Raw genomic sequence first — 10,074 nt, forward strand, 5'->3', positions numbered from 1 at the left:
AAGGAAAAGAAAACACTTATAATTACCATATTACTCTCTTCCCATTTATATTAGGTCATTGTTTTAATCCTTATCTATACCTAACCAGTCGTTCATCATCACAAGCATCCCCACCACCGTTCATCATCAGAAGTACACCGCTTCTCAATGCCCTTTCTTCTTTTACCATGTATTTTAAATTAATCTCCCTTTGTTTTGATTTTACAAATTAGCTTTGTAGTGACCAATTAAGGAAATATTAATATGGTTTCTCTTGTGTTAATTATTATGCTATAAGATTAATATGTTTCTTGTTAACTTAATTAGGTATTCAGCATATCTAGAAATAATTGTTAAATAATACATCACCAAACATGTTGTAGTTGACGGAATGGAAGTTATGTTCTTTGTTAAGTTATTATCTTTTTTAACTTAATATGAACTTGAAATTCATGTTTCTCATAAAGTGTACTGCACTAACAGTATGATTCTCAACAGAAATTAAATGTATTAAATCTTTAGCTGATAAAGGTGTTTGTCGGGTTTAGCTTATAACGAGGCTAATCGGGTCGGATTAGCGGGCATATTACAAATCCCAAACCCGTGAAAATTTTCAAAAGAAATCTCAAATCCGTACCAAATGTTTCAGATCTTTTCATCGGGCTCGGGTTTCATTGTCATCCATAGGTGTTCATAGTTTAGGTATGGTTTAAAACCGCAAAACCGCCCATTAGTTCTTTTATTTTTGAAGCGTTTGAGTTTAATTGTATTTATATAGGTTTTGTTATTACATTTACTATTTTCATTTATTTAATTTTTATAACAAGTATACTTCTTTTATTAATGTTACTATGTAGAAAGTCATCATGAGCAAACAAGAAGTCATTGAAAACAATGGTAAGAAGGAACACTTCAAGTGGACAGAGATGATGGATGAATGTGATTGCGATTCTAGGAATATGCGAATGCAATTTCAGGGATATGCGATTGCGATTCCATTGGGGGTGCAATTGCAATTGATATTAAGGGGTTAAATGCAATTGCGATTCGGACCTCATGCGATTGAGACTGAGAGAAGTAACCGAATTAGCTAAGTTAAAGTAGTCTACTAACTTAGATAGTAAGACTTAGAAGGATACTTAATTAACATTATAAATGTTACACAGTTAGTCGTGCCCAATCGAAGAAAAGAGTTATATCAGCTCCGACATAACAAGAGTAAGGTAAGTTCAAGCCCCCTTTTACCTTTAAACGTTTTTGGGTTGTATGCATACTCATGAAAGAAGATAAAAGAGAAATGTGACATGTTTATATAATAACATAAACAAGTAAATTAGTAACAAATTTATGTGTCTCTTTTATGTTAAAGTTATATGAAGAATGCGAATAAGTCATGATGTGGACATAAGGGAGGTCGTTGTACCTTATACATGTCCACATAATGAATGCTCATGGGCAGTATGCAAGTGCTTATATGATAGGCAGATGTTCCTTTTATGGTTATGAGTAGACGTTTCTTTTATGGAACTGATAGTGTGTTGTTAAGGACAGAAAAGCACGGGCATGAACACAATAAGGTATTGAATAATAGAATTATAGATGTGTAATATGGTTCAGTTATGGATACTAGTAGAATTGATAGCGCATGTGAACGGCATGCATGCTCCGATACGCATGAAGAATGCAAGGGTAAGAATGTAAAAGAATGTGTATGGGTATTATATAGTGTTCCTTGTATGGATAGTATATGTTGTTCCTTCTATAGATAGTATATAGTGTTCATTGTATGGATAGTACACGTTTTTCCTTCCATGGATAGTATATAGTGTTACTTGTATGGATAGTACACGATGTTCCTTATGTGGATAGTATATAGTGTTCCTTGTATGGATAGTACACGATGTTCCTTCTATGGAAATATATAGTGTTCCTTGTATGGATAGTACACGATGTTCCTTCTATGGAAAATACTTAGGGTTCCTTTAATGGATAATTCACGGTATTCCTTAGTCATAGGTTCCTTATCTGGATAATAGTAAATGCTCTTTTAATAGATATTATGTAATGTTCCTCCTATGGATGACCATAAAAGTTGTTCATGTAAAGAAAGCCAAGCCAGAAGTTTAAAATTGATCATTTATGAAAATAAAGAAACGTTATGTAACATCCCAAAATTTCCAATAATAATATTTTATATATTATTCTTCTAATGGAAAAGTTTACTTGAGTTAGTAAATAAAATACTAATAAATGGGGAAAGATAGGTAGGCTAATTAGAGGAAATAGTTATGTACTAAAAAAGGAAAGATGGGCCTTAGGTCCATGGGCTTAAGAGAGTATAAATACCCCCGTTAAACCCTAATCCTTTCCATTTCCATCCATTCTACACCCTTGCCTACACCATAAAACTCCCACATACTCCTAGTCACGGTTGCGATTAAGAAGGTGATCCAAGACCAAGATCGAGCGTTTATTATTGGAAGATCTTGACCTCAAGAGCAAGATACAACCTGGAGGTTCATAGCCAAGCTAATCCATAGCTTAAAAACGTCCAAAGGTATGTTCTTTACGATTAAATGTTACGTTTTTATGAACGGTTTGCCATGAAACTTAACCCTAGCATAGAGCGGGTCTAGATGTTTCATAAAAATGCAAACTTGATGATTAAAATGGACAAAATGAACTCATGGGTGTATACGGTTCTTAAAGGAAACCCTAGATCTAGCCTAGAACGTTTTAAAATCTATAAAGGTCTAAGCTTTATGCCTAAAACGGGTTAAATCTAGATGATGATATAGTGGCGGGTGTAAAACGGTTAGTATGAATAGAAATGGGTGGTTAAAGTTCGTGATGGGAACCATAAAAACAGTTAACTGAGCTAGGTAAAAATGATAAAGATGGAAAGATGAGCTGAACACTCCTAACCTGAGGGAACTCGGCCATGACTGAGGGTTCTCGGCCACTCTACGGAGTTCTCGGCCAACCCACGTTCTCGGTCAACCCATGTTCTTGGTAACAACGGTCAAATATGAGATCCCGGTCAAACCCAAGTTCTCGGTCAGACCAAGTTCTCGGCCAGAACAGGGGATCTCGGTCAAACAAGGGATCTCAGTCAACATGGGTTCTCTGCCAAGGATTCTTGGCTGACCCAGCCTTTGTTGGGTTTGGGCCTAAGTCCAGTTGGGCCAAGATACCATAATGGACTGTTGGGCCTGACCTAGCTAAACCCGCAAACTTCAAGCCCATAACCCATCTAAACTAAACAAGCCCAACTTAGAAAGTGTGTTTAATTAAAATACCAACTTAAACAACAATACGGTTAGTTAACATATATATATTTAACAGTTAGCTGGGCTCAGTTAAAGAAGGGAATAACGATTAACGGGGAGCGTAACAGGATCTAGGTGAGTTTCTATCCCCATTCCTTGTTGTGTTTTCGGGGCTTTGTGCATACTTGATGTGATTAGTTAATACACTTACCTTAAGTGGTAAGTGTATGCCTATTATGATATATGTGTAAGTTATGAAAGAATGCTTGACGGTACACGAACGATCTTCGGATATTGCATGTGCTGTCAAGAGATAGTTAAAAGATGTGATTGTTTATATATTGTATGTATGATGGATGTATGTTATAGATTATGAGAATGAAGGAAGTATATAAATTTATAAAAAAGAAAGGAAAGTATGACATGAAGGAATTGACGGTAAAGGGTGGCAGACCCTAATAATATCTGTGAAGGAGGGTGGCAGACCCTAATAATATCGGTGAGGTTATAGGGCGAGAGGATCTTTTAAGGGTGGCAGACCCAAATAATATCTGTGAGGTTATAGGGCGAAAGGCTCTTTAAAACGTATAAGTATGTATGTAAAGAAATATATAGTATGAAGTACAAAAGAAAGAAAGTATGAAAGTAAGAATGAAAGTATATGTTTTTATGTATGTATGAAAGAAAGTTAAGAAGGTTAAGTATGTAAAATAAGAATGTATTGTATGTTATGTTATTAACTAGAACTCACTCAGCGTAGCTGACTTTTTGTATGCACGCATGTGAATAGATTGAGATAGTTAGCTTGAGGGAGACTCGTGACAGGATTGGATGAGGCTGGCATATGAAGATTTTGCTATGATGTTTTATTACTATATTTTATGTTATGTTTAAAAGACAAAATTTTGGATGATTGTAACGAATGATTTATGTTTTATTTCTTTCGCGAAATGTTTTAATTAACTTTGGTATAATAAACCGCGTTTATGAGTAAATCCAACGACCAATGTAGGGCACTGGTAACGGAGCCTTACACGTTAGAACTTACTCAACGAGTAGTTGGCTTTTAGTATGCATGCAGGTAATGTTAATGACGTGGCACGCTTGAAGTGAGTATGAGGCTATCTGTATTGAAGATTAGTTGTAGAATGAAGTTAAATGTAAAGTTCTATTTTCCGCTGCAAATTGTATATGCTTCCGCTATAACAAACTGAGTTTAGGAGTAAATACAACGACAGTGTAGGGTTGCCGGATCCGAGGCCTTACACCAATAGCAGCGTCTAATATTATTTCATTTATCACATTATACATTATTAGTAGCAGTTTCTCTCCATATAAAAATAGTGTTGGGACCTTATTTTTTTTGGGGCCTCAAGCACTAGCTTGGCCCAACATTACTATTGGGTCGGTCCTGTTTAAAGGTGTAAAGGGGTACATGTTGTGGAAATTAGGAAATGCGAGTCCCAGAGTAATTTTGAGAAGAAGTGTAGAGTTTAATGAATCTGCGTTGTATAAACATGTAGTTGGAAGTAAAAGTTCCAACGATAATTCTGATCCCAAGAGTAAACAATTTGAAGTGTAGCCTAGTGAAAAAGAGAGTGAGGTTGGGTTATCAGGTATCACACCTCAACTTAAGGCGGAAATGCCAGGACGTGAGCTGATTGCTCACAGCTCTCAAGGTACTGTCTTGAAATAATTAAAATGACAATATCTATTTATTTGATTTTAATATTCAAACAAAACCAAGTAAACAAAGTATATAATTTAGAAATAAAGCAAACTTTAAACTAAACTAGTCTTGATTTATTCTTGATAATTCCTTCTAACTTAAGTTCTTCACTAAGTCTTCACCAAACTTTGCAACTAGTTCAAACAATAACATGCATATGCGTATACAATAGAAATGTTTGTCAACAACACATGTTGAGTGAGTAAAACACGAGTTTAAGACACTACAATAATATATAATAAATAAAGAAAAATGCAAACTGTTCATGTGAGATAAGAAATTTAACCATAGCATATAAACAAATCACCCAAATATAAAGATAGGACTAAACCGTTGGCATGGGTCGGGCATTGGTTACCAAGAATGAGTTGTCGGTGAAACCATTGTCAATGCGTCGGACGCTGGCCACTACGACGGTCGTATGATCATATTATAATGTGAATATTTTGGACCTCACTGAAATGTATTCAAATAAAGCAAGTAAGCAAATAGCAAGTTAGGCATAAACTGATATACACACGAGGATTAAACAATTGCAGTTTTGAATACTAGATAATAGATAAATACTGTAAATACTCATATTCCTCAAAAGGATTAAAAATAAGTAAAAAGGGGAGTGATTACTCACCTTAGTAGATAAGCAAAGGTAAATGAATGTGGTAAGAATGGTAAATAAACGTCACACTCAAGATGTAGCAAAGACAAATCCTAACAAGAGTAATAACGGTGAATACTATGAATTAATAAACAGACTAATAGAGAATTATGATATGAACGGGCATTGTGTATAAAATAACTTATTAAAAGTTTTATTCTAATCAAGATTTATTTATAAATAACGTAAAATAAATTATTTTAACTTAAAGATATTAAAGTTATAAAAACTATATATAAATTATCAGAGTCAAACGATATTTGTGAAAAAATAAATTACTACACTTTATTATTAGTAATGAATAACTCTTTTAAAGTAATATTGTAAATTAATAAATAATAAATAATATGATCTTTTATAAAATACTTAAACTATATTTTTAATATGTGAATTAACGTGATATTATATATATATATATATATAAGGGTTAAAATAAAAATACATAGTTTTGTAGGAAGAGTAGGAATAACACAAAATTTAGAGTTAAGAAACTATGTAGCGTAAATCCTTAATCATAGGAAACTATTTGGTAGTTTAAAAACTACCAATCTCAACCATTAGATCATAAATCCAATGGCCTAGATTGATTTTTACTCTTCCTAGAAAACTATTTCTTTTTATTATAACCCACCCCTATATATATATATAAAGTTAAAACCCTTTTTAAATAAATTAAAACCTTTAACAAATTTTAATAACTAAGTGTGTGTGTGTGTGTATAGTTTTAACCAAATTTCGGAAACATGACAAGTTAATATGTCTGTTTTTAACAAAATATGAATTAGTTATGATTTTATAATATACTTATAACATTAATTATTGGTTTAATATGATTTAAATTAAAACAATTTCCAAAAAATAAAGGGCTGGCCGAGACTCGAACCCGCGCCAGTGACTGGCTTAGCGAGAAATACGCACACCCATAGCCCAGTGGCTAGGGGGTTTAGTTGGTTATAAGCTTGAACGGATAAAATAAGAACATGTCGGCTCAACTCAAATCAAAATATATGAACCCTAATTTCCTAATCGATCAATTAGTTAACTTTTCGTGTAATTAGCCTTAGGGTTAATACAGTATGATGAACGACGAATATAATCATATATTAAATTATCTTATTAGATGTTAAACAGGTGGTTAATTTGATCAGTCCATTGACGGCCAAAACGCGATGACGAACATGGTATTGCGACCAAAATTGATGCAATTACGTTTAGGGGTTTTGATCGTTGGGTTATATAGGAGGTACAACAGAGTTTAATTGAAATCTTATGATGTTTATATAGTAAATTTATATATTGCTATAGACGGTTTGTTTAGAAAACGTAACCCGAATCAAATTGATCTTGTTACTTAATTAGTTTAAGGATTAGGACGGTTTAAATCATATAAATGATCTAATAAAATCAATTTTGATTATAGCACGCTATTTAAGGTGCAAGTAATAAAATGGGTTACGGGTTGGATATGAATACGGGTATGGATATGGGTTGAAGAGTTATAATATAAAATCTTTTAAATAATTTGCAGTTTGGTCAGTGAGGATTCAAAAATTGTTAAAACTTAATGTTAGGGTAAATTTTGGATATAATTCAAAGATATAATGAAATAAATAAACATGATAAACATTATAAAAATTCGATAAATACGGTATTTTATTGATTATATTTCCCGAAAACAAAAACGGACCGGGTAATATAAATTGAAAAATCCAAGTTGTTACAAGGGTAGAATTGGAAAATTCATGTGAGTCTATTAGTAATAACCTTACTAGAGGCAGGACAAGAAGAAATGTAGTAAAACCTGTTAGGTTCAGAGATGGTGAAGATGTGTCAACAGTGGCTTTTAGCATTGCTGAATATAAAAACATCTATGAACCTTTGACTTTCTATGAAGTAGTGTAACACCTCGGCTTAAGTAAAAACGCCCGAGTGTGATGTACAGATTGCTCAAAACACATGTGACACTATTAAGCGACAATAATACCATTAATTTATTCAAATCTCAAGTACACAAGTTGTTCAAATAAACAAATTACTAAGGAAGGAATAAAACGTACATCAACTTTATTTATTATTTGAATAATCTAAACTCTAGTGTCTTCATCATTTCATACTCTAATATATGTACCTGTATCATACATATAAAATAAAGTCAACTAATTGAATAGTTGGTGAGTTCACACAAGTTTGATACAAGTACATAAAAATCATACAATTCCATAAAACTTAGTGTAGTGATAACGCAAGCAATGTCTTTTCTAATTGGTAATAACCAATGTACCCGAATTGGGGGTCCCTTTTCCATTCATAACATCGAGGTCCTAAGTGCAAAGGGGAGCGTATTATCATACTTATTAATGAGGAAATCAGAGCACGTAATCTTTGAGCAAGTAAGCAAATAAACACAAGTCCATGATAACGAATTTTAGTTTGAATATACGAAGCGAAATAAAACTAAGTATTTGAGTAGGATATGTATGCTACCCCCAAAAGTAAAAACGTAAAAAGGGGTGTAAGAAACTCACCTTTGAAAATGAGAATAACTCGGAATATTAAGCGAAGATGCGTTAAAGGAACCGAAGCGAACGAACCTTACAAGCTTAAAATGGATATAAAACTTAAGGAAACGAGCAGTACTTCGACTATACGTAGGGTATCAGGGTATGGAACGTCGAACTCTAGAGTGGTATCGGGACTTTAACTCGGTGGCACGAACTTCTAGAAAGGGAAAGTGGTTTGGTGTTTTTGATGCCACAATGGAAGAGCCTATGTTCACTATTTATAACCATCCTCGATCCGACCCTCACTCACCACCATGCGACATGTGTCATACTTGATGATGAGTCGTGCCCCAAGGTGTTGACATGTGGCATTAATATTGATTAGTCACTAGCCACATGTCATTTTGTGAGGGTATGAGTTGTTATGTGTTACATGTGTCCTTTTGTGTTGTCACCATGTGACATGTGTCTTCTCGTAATGATGAGTCATAGGACACGTCAATTTTATATATATATATATATTTATCTAAATGACTAACTAGTCCCTCAACTTCCTAAATTGACAAAATTGGTATCGATATTTATTAATTATGAATGATAAATTAGAATACATTGAAACGACAAAACGGGTCGGTATACTGAATAAAAATACAAGTACAAATACGAATAAGAATTGGCGGATGTCACAAGTAGTTTGCTCTAAGATTAACGAAAAATGGCTTGAAGCCACGAAAGAAGAGATGACTTCTCTAGACAAGAACCAAACTTGGGTTCTGGTTGATAAACTTAGAGATCAGAAGGTGGTTGCCTGTAAATGAATATACAAAGTCAAAGATGGTCTGCATGGTGATAATGGTCCAAGATTTACGGCCAGATTAGTGGCCAAGGGTTTTAATTAGAGGTCTAGCATTGATTATGGCCAAGGGTAGTTTCGTCAATCGTTGCGACATGTAATTTAAGCTTGAACAATTGGATGTAAAACAATTTTTGCATGGTTATTTGGATGAAAATATCTATATGGCACAACCTCTGGGATTCATAGAAGAAAGGAATGAATAAAAGGTTTGTTTATTGAAAAGATCTGTGTATGGGTTTAATATGTCATCAAGGTTTGATGAGTTTAACAATACTCATAGATTTAATTGGAGCTCTTATGATTGTTGTGTGTGCTATAGAAAGTGAATTAGTGGTAATTACATCTAATTTTTTTTTGTTGTATGTTGATGATATGCTATTATCATGTGAAGACAAGGCAAGGATAGAAGCTACTTAAAATTTAACGATTCTAGAGTTTGACATGAAAGAGCTTGGGGAGGCTAAGAAGATTTTAGGAATGGAAATACTTAGACATAAGTCAAAGACAGTTGAAGTTTACTCAGCATGGTAATGCAGATAAAATCTTGAAGACATATGGTATTAATAATGCTAATGTGAAGGTGGTGTCAACTCCTATTGCATCTCATTTTAGACTATCATTACAACACTCACCAAGATCATAAGAATATAGTAAACATGGAACACGCTCCTTATGCAAATGTGGTAGGAAGTCTTATGTATTTAATGGTCTGTACTAGGCCAGATTTGGGTTATGCGGTCAATTATTGATATTTGGCAGATCTTGGTAAGAATCATTGGGAATATGTTAAGTGGATTCTTATGTATTTGAAGGGTACTAAGGATTATGGTTTGATGTTTGGGAAAGAGGTGGGGAAAGGTCAAGGTCTAATTGAAGGGTATGCTGATTCTGATTATGCTAAGAACCTTGACAAAGGAAAATCAATAACTTGTTATGTTTTCAAAGTTATTGGAAGTGTTGTTAGTTGGAAAGCTTAGCTTCAAACGTTTATAGCACTTTCTACAACTGAGGCCGGATATATGGCATTAGCTGAAGCAATCAAAGAAGGTTTTTGGCTCAGATTCCGAGTTAGGGGTTTCATAAAA

Source organism: Bidens hawaiensis, unplaced genomic scaffold (assembly GCF_021521415.1).
Source record: "Bidens hawaiensis isolate Kalapana, Puna unplaced genomic scaffold, B.hawaiensis_p1.1 tig00001721_1, whole genome shotgun sequence".
Classification (NCBI taxonomy): Eukaryota; Viridiplantae; Streptophyta; class Magnoliopsida; order Asterales; family Asteraceae; genus Bidens; species Bidens hawaiensis.